Below are 17,628 nucleotides of genomic sequence, written 5' to 3'. Positions count from 1 at the left end.
AAGTATTCATCTTAATGGACCACTATCTCTTTCTTCTGAAGCCTAAACTGTGTGCTCTGGTCACTTTCTGTCTTTCCCCCGAGCTCATTGAGAATAGATCTGTTTTCAGGCATGGTTCTGTGTGGAGTGATGATTGACATGTTTACTCTAAGGACAGGTGCTGTTCCCACTCATGTTGTTTAGCCTATGCTATGGAGACATTATTTTTAGGGCTGAGGAGCTCATGGAAACATATCAGGAAATTGCCCAAGTTTAGAATAATGCGGGTCCTTTGGTTAGAGCTCACTCCTTCCCACACCTTCTAGTTCCAATTGAGAACTAGAAATAGGGATACACTCAAAGACTAAGAATAAAGGTAGATTTTTTTAAAGGTAATATTCCTCAAACCTTCTAAGTTAGAGGTTTCCTGGTATAGTTGAATTGTACAACAAGGTTTTTGCTATACATTTAAGATTTGGGTTTTATAACCAACAATCTAGCGGCTGAACTGAACAGCAAAGGCTCATTTCAAATCATTTGCCTAAGAAACATCCACGTTTCCCCTTGCAGTGCTATAGCCTTATCTGTAGGTTACCTCGTAGCCGTTCATGACCTACTTTCCTTGGTTTCCTGGTTCAGTGAGCTTAGAGGAGTAGCTGGAGAAAGGATGGGGATTGAAACAATGGGTCCTATTTCACACAGGTGAAAAGCAGGCCACTTCCCCTTAGGGAAATCAGCAGGCATGTATTGGTCAGGAGAATGAATCTCCATGACCTCTGCCTGTAGAAAGCACAATTGAGCAATCGTCCCACCTGCTCTGCTTTGAAATCCACCGCTGTATTTGTGCCCAATTCTCATTTTCTAAACCTTGTTTCTAGGTAACGCCTGTACGCCACATGTTACAAGGTTCCATTTGGGGGAGATAGGAGACTCCTGTGATGCTCAGGACATACTTTATGCCGTTTGCTTTGAAGTTTCTTAGACTTGATCTTTTTATTCTTCCTGTTTTGTTCTCTAAAGATGAGATTTTATGTTGCCAACTGTCACCATGTGGCTGAGAACGACTTTGAACTCCTGAGCCCCTACCCACCCCTATCCTGGCCTCTGAGGGTTGAGACTGGAGATACTCAGCATCATGCCTGGCTAGAAACTGCATTCTGAGACCACCCCTCCTCCTGCCTTTGGCCCTCTCACTCCCTACATTGATCCATTCTCCCTCCATTCTTCCCTTCCTCCCACTTGCCCTCCTCTTCCTTGTCAGGGCTCAACCGGAACACTTCAATGGTCTCTCACTACCGCACAGCTTCTTCGTTCTCCTTTCTCAATAAATCTCTTTTTGTTTCTAATCCTGTCTTGTTTTCTGCTTCCCAGAGGATCTGGATGAATTCAAGGAACAAAGACATAAGCTAGTCACAAACGCCACACGTAGATACACATAAAATAATTTTAGGAAAGGACAAAACTTGCTGAATTTGCTCTTATCAAATCAAAAGTTATTCCTCATGACTAAGAGAGAAACTGGAGCTTTAAGTGTGTTTCTCAAATTAAAACTGGTGAAGAATTTTCTAGTACACTACAGGCAAGTAACTAATAAAAACAAAATAAATCGCTAAAAAGACATGAAATATGTTTATGATTAAAATAAACCGACCCAAAATTATCCTGTATAGTTACAGTATCAGATCCTAAAGCTGTAGTTTTGTCTGCAGTTGTCTGATGGCAGACTGGTGACAGTTTTCAGCCTGGCACTACGACACTCTGAGCAGCCCTGTACTGTTGTACCTCTATTTGCATGATCCAAATATTGAAAATTCAAGCCACCAACTTTCTTGGGGCTTTGAGGTTTCCATATGATAAAGACTGGTTTAGGGAGGTTGGTAAATTGTTGGTTGTGTTGGATGGAAACTGTGTCTACTTCATAGTAGGCTTCAGAAGTCTTTGGCTACAGAGAACTCTGTGGTTTGTGGTTGACCACAGACATATTTCTTAGTCTTTCAAGATGCCTTGGGAGTGGGCACATCAGACCCTCTTCAGTTTCGAGCAGCTTCAAAACTTGTGTGGGGAACTTTGATGCTGGATGCTTCCTTCCTTATCCAGATTCCAAAATTGGTCACTCCTCTGTACCTAGAAGCCAGGTAAATATGTTCAGTGACCCCTCGGACTTGAGTGAACCCCGAGTCAATGTGGCGAAGCTTACAAAGTGTATGATCCCCCAAGTTCTACTTTTGCTTTGATTTTTGAAGTTTATTTATGTGCTAGACACAGTTTCTGCAAACATGTAATTTTGACCCTCCACCTGTGGTTAACAAGAGCTAGAAGTAGAAACACGTGGAGGCTCGCTGATAATTTTGAAGCATTGAAGTGGTGCACTTGCAAAGACAAAGAGAGAAGTAACAACTTCTGCTTTCCTGAAGGCTGTTTCATTATTTGCAGTAGACTCAGAATCTGGCAATGTTGACATTTCAGTTTTGTAGTCTTTTTCTACGGTTTTTTCCCCCTGTGTCTGAAAGCACACAGTGTGACTAAGTGTGTATTTATTGTCATCCTCTGATTGACAGGTTGAATGGTCCAAGTACCTTGAATTCACCTTATTGAGATGGGCAAAGCGGGAAAAAGAAACTGGGAGTTGAGAGGGGTCGGAAGTAAAAAGATGTGCCGCAGATAGGAAATAGAGAAAAAAACCCACATCAAATCATCCTCCTGCTGTGGAAAGCAGAACGGGCACAAGAGTGGTCAATGCTTGCAATTTTCTTTTTGTTTCTAGTGTCTGTAGGAGCGTCCTCAGCACCTGGAAGAGTTGATGGCAGCCTAGAGCTCATGCCTCATAATGTACCACCCTGAAGTCCTCTAAAAAGCCATTTATTAGTGCTAGGTCAAGAGGCAATTTACAACCCGGTCAGTCAGCTCATTTGGAAACCCCTGAACTTTGGTAGACTTTGCCTGCCCTCTGTGAGTCAGTTTTGTAAAGACGACACAGCTAGATAATACGTTTTCCACCACACACAAATAACCGAGGCTGTTAGGCTGCCTGACAAGGTCTCTTCATCATTTTTGTAGATGAATCTATAAAAGCAAATTAAACCAAATAAAAAGCATCGAATTTAGAACATCTGGATGAATTTATTTCTTATGTGGTTTCTTAATCATCAGTAATAACAGACCCCAACTGTTTTTTTGATATTAAGTTTTTTCACTTCAAGTCTCAAGTAGAGTTACTGGCATAGGGAAGCCAGTGGCTAAAGGAGAGATAAAATTTTCCAGGCCTGTTAGCTCAGAGTCCTCTTTCACATATTTCACAGATAAATCATAAGCTGTGGCAACCCAAAGATACTCATTTTAATACCAAACTAACATTAATAAAATTGCACAACCCAAAGGATGAACATATTGTAAAGTTGTTTAGTGTGAACGGGTGAAATATGAGCTATTAATTACACATTCTTTACGGTTCAGTGTTTATGGAGATAAGAGAGTTTACTACTCTTGAAGAGGACCCGAGTTTAGTTCCCAGTGCTCAGGTCAGGCAGTTCACAGCTACCTATAACTCTAGTTAAAGGGGATCCAACCATGGGTACCTATACATTTCTTCACACACCCACACAGAGGCATACATACATATACATAGTTATATATAAATTGTAAAGATTCACTTTTAGAGAGATGTATCTTTGTTTTGTTTTCTGTGCAGATGCCTGATGTTGGCAATGAGGAATATAGATTCTACTTGAATTTTCATTTCTTTGTTGACTTATGTTGAATGAGCTAGATTGGTTGAATTTGAAGAGAGATCAGCAGATTAGAATGAACACACAGAAAATGATGGTAAGGACGCTGCTAGAGAAAGTACCTTTGGAAAGTTTATTTCTTGGGGGCCTTCCCAAGTTTCCGGATTGTGAGCTAACAGGCACACAAGGGCTTGTCTACTCCGGTAATATTATCTCCTTCTTGGATCTTTGATGGGGTTGAAGACTAGATAGTTACAGTTACAGTTTTCCTTGTTATCGGACTCAGAAAAGAATCTCACAAAAGAGGTGTAAAGAGTAAAAGGTTGAGAGATATAAAAACTTACATTGTGTATCTAATAAAAATGTTTTGAAGTGTAAAAAGATAGCTTTTATCATTGTTACTAGAAGTTATGATAGAAAGTGAATTATATATAAAACTTTGGACTCACCAAGCTAGGATAGATAATGGAGTATTTTCTCTGAATTTGCCAACTGCAAATGGACTCCTCCAATCATGCTTGGTTTTATCTTAGGTCTCTGGACCATCCAACCTCTGCAAACACAACCCACAACCCCCTACAAATATCCATGCATCCACAGGACTCCTTATTTAATGAACTGGGCAGCTAATTTCAAGATATTTAATATCTTGATTTAATATAATAGTGATTTAATATAACCTCAGGTTACCGAGAGAGGTGGATCAGACATCACTGTGGATTCTGACTTTATTTATTTAATAAGGCAGTCTTTATTCTGATGTTTATATGTGGGATTCCAAATGACATTATATTTGGGGAAATGTCTTGATTGCTGAACATATTAGAAATTCCCTAGTTTAGAGAAAAATCTCTGAATTTTGGGGGAGATGTAGAGAGATATTATGCTAAGGGAGGCAAAACAAAATCTAACACCAAAAAAGGGACTGGATCATGAGGCTCGATTCTCATTGGTCAGGGTCTGGCTGGTTGAGGTACAGAGATAGCATTCCTGGAGAAGGCTGGAGTAATCATGGACTGACCAAGATCTTTTTTGGGTTTTATAAAGTTACCAATATTTTCCTCAGAAATGGAAGCACCAGGGTATAGGCATTAAAATGATTTGTATGTAGTATATATTACATGCATATTATATATTTTATATAATGTTTATTTCCTAATATGCTCTTTTGTTGTCATTATGAATATTAGCAAAAATCAGTTTTAATTAGTACTTACTATACTTAAGTAGTGAGTTAATCTCACGGCTCCTTGTTGGAGAGCAGTCTTGTTCTGTCTCTGCTACCTAAGGGTAGCAATGAGCTTTGAGGAGAGTAAAATGGACACTCAGCAGATTCACCATCTTGTGCAATCTTTACTCTTGCCTTAGAGATACCATCATGTATTGGCCACACCACTTTCCTGAGACCCATCTACTGCTAGAACTGGGCTGCAGTTTGTTCCCACTGCGTTAACTCACAGCCTGGAAGGAAATGGAATTTCTCCTGTTGACTGCTTTTCTGCAGTCTCAGGGGACAGTGGTGTTCTGCTTTCTTGTATCAAATAATGAAATGGGTAGAATTAGTTAGCACCTAGTTAAAATAGTAAATATAACAAAATTAAACTGATAATATATCGAAGTGAAAGGCATATTCAAAGATGATATCTTCTTTGGTGTGCCAAAGACCGATGATGAGCTGTTTTCATCTCATCATTTATCCAGCTCCCAATGACTGGAACTTTTATATCAGGCTTTGTTTCTGGATTCCCAGTCTATTACCGCCCAGTTAAGTCATCCCAGTAACCTGAAGAGCAAACCACCACCATGCTTAGTATATTGACATAGCAATTTAGATGATCTCCTAGGCTTTAATGAGTTGACTGGTCCTCGAATGTCATTATCATCATCACCATTATTACAACTATTGTCATTATCATTAGTGATCTTCCATATAGTTACATTCAGTTGTCAACTAAATTAGGAGTTATCGGAAGCCTAGGCTGGGCAGTATATCTAGATCAGTCCTCAATGTATAGATGCGATAATAGAATGAGGATGACTCGATGGCTGGGCTTGGCTATGTTTGTAGACTTGAGTTCACCAATACTTTCTCCTAAGCTTATTGTGCCAGGGTGTTAAGGCTACTTCTTTAGTAGTTTGGGGCTATAGACAGAAGCTTTCAAGTTTCTTTGTGATAAGCAAGCTTCAGAAGTCATGCAGAAGTCATGACCCATCCTATTGGGTCAATCCGGGACTTACTCAAGAGCAGGGCATGGATCTGGGACGCACTCTTCTTTGAGAAGTGTCTTTTTAGATAGCTAATGTGGTGTTATCTATAATATTGAGTCTTTAAGAATCACAACCCCCAAATCTTATTCTTAGCAGGTTGGTAATAAGGATCATTTTGTGTTAAGCATCCAGCTTTATCAGAATGGGTCAATGTTATCTGCCAAAATTATTAACTTTGCAGTTTCTGTTTGAGCCCTTCCTTTCTGAGAGTAGATAGTTCACTATGAGTTGGAAAATTTTATCCATACTTTTCCTGAGAACTTGTCCGAACAGCAGCAACAAATCACACTTAATTGTTAAGAAGTAAAGACAAGAATGAGAAAAATCAACTTTTCCCCTGATTATCCAATTTAGAGTTTGACTTCTGTCAGTTTGTTGATCAATGGGGCTTCATTTGTGTCACCTGGCCCCATGATCAGGTGCTTGGGAGGACAAAATGATACTTAAGCCATCTTTTCTGTCCTTGGATAGCAATAAAGTTTGGGAACTAGTGTTTAGAAGCAAGGCTGATTCTGACTGGAAGCTTAGCATTTAGGATAAAAGCGTAACATTGCAAACAGAGAATAAAAAGCATAGGGTACTAAGTATTTCCATGGATTTTACGATTTCATCTATTCTCATTGTTTGAACTTTAGGTTTTAGACAGGGGCTTTGTTGACTTATTTCTTTCTAATGACCATTACTTTTGGTTGGCACTTGGTGTAACTTTAGGATAAAGCACAGGCACTGGTCACAGGCACTGGCATCATGTATAACCTCATTGAGACTTGGTGTGTTAGACAAGCTTCTACATAAATGGATGTGTGAAAGGAAAGTCATTTAATGTCACAATCACTTATTCCAGGTTAACGGTTGGTGTATAGACAAGTTTGTGCAACATAAAGCATTCTCTGCTAAAACTGCAAGAAACTGAACAGTTCCAGACATGTAAATCAATAACTGGACCAAAAATGAATTTAACTCCTCTAAAGGAGGAGCTAGTACCTTGAGCCACAGAAATAAGAATGAACTCCTGCCCTTTGGAGTTTCAGTCTGGATAGTGCACGTGGAAATGGATAATTCTGCCACTGCAGGGACTCTGCCATAGGGATGGGAGTATAGGACTGCAGGATACAATGACCCCAGCGGAGCAAGAGAGCCAGAGATGATCTGAGAGAACAGTAACATTTCGGTAGCTCTTAAAGTTTCAGTAGATTGCTGCCAGACAATGGAAGCCGTTTATTCTAAAGGTTGCATATCACAGCTATGGAATGCTAGAAGGAACCAAGATGTTCATGAGAGTCAGGCATAATGTAGAGCGAATTTCTGTAGTAGTGTACGTTTGGGATGCAAGTGAGAAAATTGGAGTTGGAGACCAGAAACTAAGCATTTTTGGTGTTTTAGCTCATCCAGAAGTTTGGTTTGAATAGTAGCGAGTTGATTAGCAATTAAAGAGAGGCCCTGGCAGTTTGAAGAAGTCCAGCTGCTAGAAAATAGAAGTGAGGCCAACATTTGAAAACAGGGCTAAGATTGTCCACATCTGGAATCCACTTAAGAGAACAAAGGATAAACAGGACATAAATACCTCTAGGACAAGGGTGGAAAAAGTCTAAGTTTAGGGTAAGTGGCAGAAACTCCAGGGGCATGCAGAGATGCTTGTCATTAGTCTGGGAGACAGACCCAAAAATGCTGGACTCCCGGATCACCAAGAAAGTAGGGCTACTTGGCGGGACTTGGTCATTAAGTCAAATCACTGATGTTCCAGACAAGTCAAAATTCAATGAAGTTAATGATATGACAGTATATGGAACTCCCCAGTTAAATATTATCCATAATTCCAGCCTTAAAAGATTGGTCTTAAAGTATAGTGAAGGCTAAGCCTAAAAATAAATATTAGAAGTCCCAACCTTTAGCCAGAAAAAGTAGAAACTTTACATGACAGAACCATTGAAATCCTTGGAAATAGTCAACTAACCTAACTGTATTAAAACAAAAATGTTGTTCTTTGCATATTTTCTTACATTTAATTCACTTCTCATTTTTTAATTTTGTTGGAAGAAAGAAATGAATGGGTAAGACAACTATAATTTCAAGAAACACAGTAAAATATGAGTCTACTTTTTTACAAGGTAAAAAAAAATTCTTTACTCTTAAGAAACACACCTACTTCATTTTTCCAGTGTCTTTGATTTCTACTTTTCTTTCAGTCCTGTATCTCAATGCCCACAAAACAACCACTATCTCTGAGGATCACATTACTACACAGTTTTCTACTGGGGCAAAGCACACCATTTTCAGTGATTTTGTGGTAGTTTTCCAGGAAAAAGGGGGTCTCTTTTGAAAGTGACTCAATACAGGCCTCCTGGGAACATTTGCAAACCAGATCTTCTTTAATTTCAATAACCAAAATCAGGTGATTATCATATGTGTAAATTCAAGAATGTCTGCTTAATTATAAAATAATTAAACTTCACCAGGTAAACTATAAATATACTTTTCATGTTTTCTTCTGTACCGAATGATTTGAAAAACATGTAACGAGGACAGGTATGTGGCTCGGTTGGTGGAGTGATTGTCTAGTATGTATGATGCTCTGGGCATAGACAAGTGTGCCTGTCCTCTTAGCACTCCAGGGTATGGGAAGAAGGATCAGAAGGGAAGAAGGATCAGAAGTTCAAGGTGATTTTGTGCTATGTGCTGATGTTAAGTCAACCTGGACTAAAAGAAATAAAAAAGCAATACACAACGAATTTCTTCAAGAGTATAAAATATCCTTTAATTGATTAAACAAATCATACCCAAACCAAAAGTTGCTCCTGTAAAAAACTAATCTCACTAGAAACTTCTATTAGGAAAAATTTTGAGATATAGGCATAATGTCTAGATTGCAACACCATCTCCCTATCCTTCCATTCATTAGAATGTTATTATAGTAATCTCAGGAAGATAATGGTGTCTCGCCAAGCGTTCATCAGTATAAATGAAGAGAAGTGAAAATGTGTGAAGTGTGTTTTTTTTTTTAAAAAAAAACAAGCAGGATTTAGGCTAGACTGTCTAAGATGGAAGGGGAAAGGAAGCAAAACTGTTGAGTTGTCTACCTAAATGGATAGGTAGAAAGAGAGGCTGTTTCCTGAAAAACAGGGAAAGGAAAAACAAAAACTTGTTGGCTAGCTGAATATAGGAATTCACTGCTGAGCATTTCATGTGAGAGAGGCAGCTCAGAAACTCATCTGGAGAGTTCAGATCAATAGGCAATCGCCCATGATGGGTAGCTAGTTAAGAATTAGTAGTTGTGGAGGTTCCAAGAGGTAGATCCCTCCATCATAGCTAGCGATTTGTACAACCAAGAAGTGAAGCTGCAGGACTCTGATAACAGGTTGGCAGATCTGAATGTCATCTTTTGTCCTGGGTGAGACACTCTGAACTGCCCTTCTTGAGGTAACAACCAATTAGAGGCTGTCTGGTTAACAGCACAGCCTTGTCCTCTCCTTAGCAGTTAACCCTAATGGGCCCGTCAATCACCCAGGTAGGAAAATGTCCCCCCAGGAAAAGCTGTCTGTTCAGAAGAATTTAGAAACAGTCCAGAGCTTACTGAAAACATAGGTAGGTTCTATGGACTCTTTAGCTCTTTTTTTTTCTCTCGTCCCTAGGCAACATCTACTCTACTGGATATAACACCCTTCATATGTTCTGTTTTGCTTTTCTCTTTCTCCTCTGAATTCTTTCAATGGAGATTGTAAGGACCACAGAATTGAAGAAGGCCATAGCTAGACCCTGGTGAACTACATGGGTTCATAACTCAAAAGAGAGCCTTAGAGAATTATTACATTTCATTGACTAGTGGATGCATTTCTGTATCTTTGCCTTGGTGCTTGCCTTTCTATTGGATTAATTGATACTTGAAGATAGGGGCTGCATTCTTAGTGTGGCAGATAGTCTTTTTACTTACTACATCAGTGACAGTAATGATTACCATCGAGTATCTGCAGGAATTCTTGCAGCACTCTGCCTAAGTTCTTTCATTCCATTCTCTCCATAACCCTGGTACGAGACTCACTAGTTCTGCCACATAGATGAGAAAACTGAGTTACAGGCAGTATCTTAGTTAGGGTTTCTATTGCTGTGAAGAGACACCATGACCAAGGCAACTTTTACAAGGAAAAGCATCTCTGACTTGGAAGGGACAACGTCTGCATTTTTGCTTTGTAAACTCAAGTTTGAAAAAGTCAGATACATGGAAAGAACTAATTGATTTTAATTAGTTTAAATTTGAAGATACATCACACTCAAAATTATGGATGTTCAGCTTCATGGGAAAACTGTGGCTGTGAAGGGGAGGTCTTCAGTGGATATTAGTAAGACAAAGCTTGTGATATTTCTGTGCATGCTTCAGATCTACCATAGAAGACATTTTCCTCACACTTGGACAAGAGACACTGTGTGAGTTTAAAGTACTTTTTTCCCTTAAAAATATAGCTTGGAAGGTTCTACTGCTTGAGATTCAGGGAGAGCCCATTAAAAATGCCGTGAGACAGAATGAAGAGGAAGCCACCCGTGCAGCCACACACAGCTCTTGTAACACTGCTCCTGAAAGTGATTAATTCAAACATTCGAAAGAAGGGGACTACGTGATGACCAATGCCAACAATCCTAGAACTAGAAGGCTAATGCAGAAAAACTGACATGCCAGGTCCACTTGGGCTGCCAAGTGAGTTTCAGGCCAGCCTAGCCTGCGGAGTGTGAAGTCTCAGGAAACAAACAGGCAAACAGGCAAACAATTCTAAGTGACGGCTAGAGGCCAGTTGCTCCACTTGCTTAGGATGCACAAGATCTTAGCTTTAATCTTCAACACATAAAACAAACAAGCAAGCAAAAAACAACAAACACAAAAACTTTTCATTGCCATGATTTTAGGAAAGGTTAAATGAATTGGAGTTCCGGACAATGTGTCTTTTGTACCAGCTCCCATGGTGTAATGGTTACTGCTTTGGACCCTGAATCCAGCGATCCAAGTTTGGATCTTAGGGAAGCTGTTACTTGAGGAAGAGACCTGGTCAGTCGTTCTCATCAACTCAGACCATGAAACCCTATATAAACATTCTGCCCACACACTGCTTCACAATGTGTCTTTGGTCTACAATAACAATAAATGTGATAACACCAATAATAAATCCTACATGTTTATCTAAAGCTAGCTAAAATTTATATTTTTACATAATTGTCTACAGTGACCCAATACTGAGTATAATGTAAACATAACACCAAATATAAAAATAGAGAAAAGATTTGTATGAGCCTGTTGGATTGATACAAAAACAACTTTTCACACTTTAATTGGTTGTGATTCCATTCACAAATGATCTCATTCCATGTAATGACAGACTATTTTCCACTATTCTCTGAGAACACAGGAAGAATAAACATCGCTCATCCAAGAAAGATTTTCAACCAATGAGGGCAGTTCTGAGCCAGACAACATTCCCATGAGTATCTGCAAACACTTGGGTACCTTAGAAAACAGACAAACATCCATCTGTTTTAGATGGCTTTATTGAGTTGCTGTGCTGTCATCTGTGGGGTCTGAGCTCAGTGACCTCACAGGTCTCTAGAGTCAAAGCACAGTGACCTATTGGAAGGAGAGAGAATTCCATAATATTAAGTGGAAAAGAGTGGTCTCTTTAGAGACCAGGTGACTTGCCCAAGCTGAAATTGTGTAGAAATTACTGTTTCTCTCCATGTGTTGTTGGCAGTACCCTGCGATTCCTAGTTCCGAAATCTGAAGAGCAGCATGTGGGTACCTAAGCTCAGCATCTTTACAGCTCTTCTCTGCTGCCTCAGACTGTTAATCTCCTGCGGTAAATGGCGTTACCCTTTTCGTAAGGTATCAGTGTGGCCCTCATACTTCTAGACATAATCCTGGAGTATTTAGGAGGTGGCCCAGGAAGGAGATACGATTTTGACAGTTTGTTGACCCCCGAGGGACTTGTTTGGCTTTCAACCCACCATCACTGTAGCCTTAAAGCTAGCCTAGAATTCAGCTGGTGGCGCAGCCGGGGCCAGGAACCATGAGTAATTCTGATATGAAACAGCACCAGGTGAATGAGAATCTTTTTTCTCCTCGGCTTTGTTTGACTTGCTCTTTGCAGGAGAAGATGGCATTCATTTCTTAGGCACATTATTTTTTCTTTTTTGCCTCAAATGAATCCTAACAAAAGATGTGCCGCTGAGAAGGAAGCATGCTTATTTTAGTATTTACCCTGAAAAATTACATATAACTAGGCAGGAAGGTGACTATTTCAGATAGGATTCAAATACACTAATTGGATTCTTCTTGTTCCGCTTCTGATTTCCACAGAGCCAGGACATTTTAACCTGATGTGCAATTTTAGATACCGTGAATTCCTATTGTTCCTGATAATAGCTTGGTCTGTTTACCTTAGATGGTCCCTTCTTCCATGAGAATTTTTCCATGAGAATTGACAGATGTGTCTTTTGAAATCTTCTCTGCAATTGGTAATAGCCAAATAAGACAAGCAATTATTGGCACTGTGTGCTTTGAGAGAGAGAGAAAAAAGCTACACTTTTGATGCCTAATGGGCTTTGAGTGTGCATGTGGGGGAGGATACAATATATACCCCCTACCAAAAAAATAGTTCATCTCTTTGCATGAAAATCAGAATGTGAAAATTCCATATTGCAATTCACCTGTGCCAGCTGAATAAGGTACAAAGGATGGAAATGTTTCCTGCTTACTCTTAAAGTAAGTAGGTATATAAGGTTTTTTTAATGGAATGTGAAAAAAACACCATGGAAAAAATAAAATAAAAATAATGATGCTTTCCCTATATATGAACTAGATGTACAGGACAAATAAAGCCATATTAAATAAATAGTACACAATACACAAGTAAAACAACACTTACATGGAACTAAATCAGGAAATCCCTGGTTGTAATAATCAGTTCTATGTGAATTGTAGTTTACTTTGAAAAATGTGTTGTATCTTCTTGAAAGCATTATTTTGTTTAATAAAATGTACAGAGCGATTTTTTCCTTATTTCTTGAGATTAATATACTTGCATCATTTCCCCATTCCTTTTATTCTTAGTTAGAGACACAAAGGACAACTTCTGTAAAGGAAAACATTAGATTGGAGTTGGCTTACAGTTTCATAGGGTTAGTCCATTATCATCATGGTAGAACATGGTGGCGTGCAGGCAGGCATGGTGCTAGAGAAGAAGCTGGGAGCTCTACATCTTGATCTGCAGGAAGCAGGAAGAGTGTTATGTTGTCACAGTGGGTGTAGCTTGAATATAGGAGACTTCAAAGGCCACCTCCACAGTGACACACTTCCTTCAGTAAGGGCACATCTATTCCAACAAAGCCACATCTCCTGATAGTATCGCTCCATTTGAGGGCCATTTTCTTTCAAACCACTATGCCTTTCCTTGTTTCAAACTCTCTCATAGATCCTCCTTGCTCTTTTTCAAGTTAATGGACTTTAAAATAATTACTTACTGTTCTAGTTGCATGTATATGAATATCTATGCATGACCATTTGGTATTGGGTAATCAAGTCATGTGCTCTTCCCTGCAGAAGACTGTTTCTCAAGATCTCAGCATTCCTTCGTTGCTTGGTTGAGACCTCATGAAATATCCTTTACCCACATTAGCCCATCTACTGTTGTCCTTGTTCAGCTCATGTTTAGGCCGCCATATTGGTGAGAGCTTCTGACACTCCCAGGAGACAAAATCTCACGGCAAACTCCCTGATCCTTTGGCTCTCACAATCATCCCACGCCCTCTTCTGCAACGTTCCCTGAACCCTAGGCAAGGGAACTGTGTTGTGGGTGAATCAGTTGGGACAGGATGGCATAGCTCTGCATTCTGGTTGGTTGTGGTTCTCTGTAATGATTTCCATCTGTGGTAAAGAGAAGTTTCTTTGAGGAGGGGTGACTAAAACACTTATCCATAGGTAAAAGAGCAAATACTTAGGACGTAGCTAGGGATTATGCTACACTGGTATTTCACTGGTTAATAAAGTGGAGCTTGTGGCTCCTCCTCCAAGATCCATGACTTCACGGCCCCTGAGTTACTAGTACTCAGCATAATTTCCCTATTGTTGAGCAGGTCTTAAGTCTAATTAGAGAAATAGTTCTCAACCTTCCTAGTGTTTCAACCCTTTCATACAGTTCCTCATGTGTGGATACACCCCCAACCATAGAATTATTTTTGTTGCTACTTCATAACTGTAATTTTGCTATTGTTATGAATTATAATGTGAATATCTGTGTTTTCCGACAGTCTTAGGTAACCCCTGTGAAAGGGGTCATGACCCACAGGTAGAGAACCACTCAATTAAAGGGTTTATGGATAACACCATCAGGTTTTCATGGCATTCTGGTTGTTGTGTAGCTCACAGGTTCATAACTGGGTAGTATTATTGGTTGCCTCCCTCCTTTGAAAGCTTACTTGATGCCTTCCAGTACCATAAAAGTGAGTCCTCAGCAAGGATGCTTATGATCAGTGCTAGCACCTAGCAAACCGTGTAAGTGAGGTAGTAAGAAGAATGTAGAGAAGCTAAGCCAATGTCGAGGACTGTTTGTTAAATGCATTTTTACTCTCATTTTCAAGTCATAATTCCTGGGTTCAAAATGAGACAGGCCACAGAGGCCATCTGTGTGCTTCAAGCAGTGGCCCCTCTATCCGTGCTCCTTCCTGACCTGACCCTCCCCATCAGGCTCTGAAGACTCCAAAGGTCTCTGTCACACATTCTAGAGTTTCGGGTAAAATTGATTGGGGGGTTTTGAAAGTGTCCACATGACTCCAGTTTACAAAAAAGTTTGAGATCTACTTATTTCAAGGATAAATTTGTTTGCTTCCTCATTCTGCAAGAAATTAAGGGGACTGGGAGGAGATATGCATTGTGGATGAGGCACAGCGTAATACAGTTTATGACTTAAAAAATAATCTAGCGTCCTGGTTCTGTGTTTCCAAAGAAATTCTGAGGAACTCTTAGCTAAAGGGAGAAAAGTGACTGAAAAGTAGCCTCTGACATGGAATGATACTCCACAGGCTGATAGGCCAGCAACAAGGCCTTCTTCCTGGCGTCCCTATCAGACCAGTGTCTGGTGTCTCATCTTCTGCCCAGAAGTGGCAGTGGCAATTCCTTCTAGCACAGGCTTTGGCTGAAGAGTGAAATAGTGACCTAGTGTCAGCCTTTCTTTTGGTGTCTCAGAACCATGGAAGTAGCTTCCACTGGGGCACCCTGGAGTCTGTGGGTCATGGCTATAGATGCATGGCTCTTCATTATCATATATGCCCCCAGGAGTATAGGTTCAAAAGTGGAGAACAGAGCCAGAACAGGTGTTAGGTCATTTGTGACAGCAGCAAGAAGTCAGAGGAAGGCTAGGCCTGTCTGGCTGTCACCTTCTCCTGGGGTAGTTTCATTTATATGTAATGTATTTCAGCTTCTTCAGTTTACTTCTGCTTTTGACAACAACCCTATGAGGTTTGTACAATAGAGAGTAAGTCACATATAGAGCCTAGAAACAGAATCTTTAAAAAAATAGTTTCTTTTATTTTTCCAGATTATCATATAATTACATCAGTTTCCCTTGCCTTTCCCCTCTCCAAGCCATCCCATATACCCTCTCATTGTTCTCTTTCAGATTCTTGGCTTTCTAAAAATTTAATTGTTGTTATACACATATACATATTTATATATGTTCCCAAACCATGTACTCACTCTGTATAATGCTACTTGCATGTATGTTTTCAGTATTGGATAAACAATTGGTGTGCTCTTCTCTGGGGAAGGCTATTTCTCCTGCCCTCAGCATCCCTTAGTTGCCTGTCATTCTTTGTGTGAAGTTGGACCACTTAGACTTTTCCCTGTCTGCCTTAGCATGTCTACTGTTGTTGTCTTTGTTCAGCTCAGGTTTAGGTAGCCACGTTGGTGAGACCTTAAGGGTGTAGTTGCTGACATTTCCAGGAGATGCAATGCCATAGCAACCTCCCTGATCCTCTGGCTCATGCAACGTTTTCTCTCCCTTTTCTACAGTGGTCCCTGAGCCTTTGGCGCAGGAGTTGTTACACGGACATCATCAGTTGGGACTGTTCCACATCCCTGTATTTTGATTGAAGAACCAGAATCTTGTGTGTCTTCCTCCTGCCCTGCGTTTCTGAAGGCCATCCGCAGGGGAGGGGCAATTTTAAGGTAAGCAGAGCTTAGACTCCAACTAGAGAGTGCTCATCCCACCTCCAAGCCCCTGCTCTCACATTCAGAAAGGCTGTGAACAGTGGTCCCACCTGAGTAGCACTTAAATGGAATCAGTACACACCAAATACTTCCCGGCAGACTGTCATCTCTGCCTTTGCTGGCTGAAGTAACAGTTTGTACAAGTGTCTCACACTTTCTGGGAAGATAGGCATGATACTTCTTCCATGTTGGGCTACTAAAAACAGAGGTCTTCACACCGGACCGAATTCATTTGGAGAAGAAATTCTTCGTGTGATCTGAAAAGTCAAGTCCAAGTGTTTTTGTTCTCATTTTCCTAGAGATCATGTTAAGATCCTGCTGGAAGTTTCTGTGCCAATAAAGATGCACCATCCCACGATGCCTCTGTGAATAACGAGACCCCGAAGAGGAACACATCATCCTTACATGTAAGTTATAGGCCAGCCAGGGCCAGCACATGCAGCGCTTGGCTCTCTTCCCTACCTCCTATGGGCCAGGAGGTTCGTCTTCTGCGTGACTTTGGCTATTTTTCGGGTTCATGTTGCTTTATTATCTTTTATCAAATTAAAATGGTTTTTGTTTCTTTCTGACTAAAAGATTATTAATAAACTTGGCTTGTGTTCAGCAAAGATAAGCCGCCCGGATGAGTGTAGGTTTAAGTTTGGGGCCTATAATTTTGTCTCTGCGCACATTGGACTGACATCTCACAGGAGGACTGGGGCTTCCATATGCATGATGGTATAAATAGCAAGGCTTTGTGATATGGGGGTGCAGCAGCCTCGGAATAGCTAAGCTGGAAGATGTTATGATAATGCTATTTTTTTTTTTAGCCTCCACGCATCTGTGTAGAGGGAACAACATCTTATTATGTGTACACAATGTGCTAACCAAATGCCTAGCAGACAGCAGTTGGCTTTGCTGGGCGAGCAAGGCTGACGACAAAGCCTCTGCACGTTGCTACCCAGAGAAGCATAAATTAGACAAGGAGTCGCAGGGCTGGGGAGGCAAGATAACATCCTGGGAATGGTTCAGCCTGAGAGCTGGTGGGCTGCGCAGGGAAAAGGGGAGAGAATGAAGCCGAAAGGCTACGTGCCAGATGGCTCAGGTCTACGGAGCACGTTTCCATTGTCCAGGGCTAGCCGTTTGTTAGCCCTAGACATTTATCTCTTAAAAACTTCCTACCCAGTTGAAAATCAACTCCTAATTGAGTGGGTTTGTTCAGAAGAGGATGGAGTCCAGCCATGAGAAAAAATTGAGTGTGTTTGAATTGAACGCAGATGCCAGAGTAAAAATTTTTAAAATAATAGATTGCTGCTTGGAACGGAAGGGTAGGGTCATTACATTAATACTATCTTTTTAACTCTTCCAAATCCTGTGGATAAACTCTACTGATAGTGGATTATTTTTGAATAGACTAACATGATGAACTTTATTAAC

The 17,628-nt window shown here is 40.3% G+C and overlaps 1 long non-coding RNA gene across 2 annotated transcripts in view; it reads left to right on the top strand.

Annotated features, from left to right (window-relative positions):
• The window catches only part of LOC126507923 (uncharacterized), a 43,244-nt gene extending 26,631 nt beyond the window's left edge, over positions 1-16,613 (top strand). For both annotated transcript variants that reach the window (XR_007593661.1, XR_007593660.1), the window contains exons 2-3: positions 16,015-16,170; positions 16,512-16,613. This is a non-coding gene — a long non-coding RNA (uncharacterized lncRNA). The remainder of the gene's footprint in view (positions 1-16,014; positions 16,171-16,511) is intronic.
• Positions 16,614-17,628: the final 1,015 nt, after the last annotated feature.

The sequence above is a fragment of the Alexandromys fortis genome, unplaced genomic scaffold (genome assembly GCF_014885135.2).
Source record: "Alexandromys fortis isolate MF-2015 unplaced genomic scaffold, M_Fortis_MF-2015_v1.1 scaffold_73, whole genome shotgun sequence".
NCBI lineage: Eukaryota > Metazoa > Chordata > Mammalia > Rodentia > Cricetidae > Alexandromys > Alexandromys fortis.
Note: the sequence above shows the minus strand (reverse complement) of the source record. Positions and strands in the feature narration are given on the sequence as shown.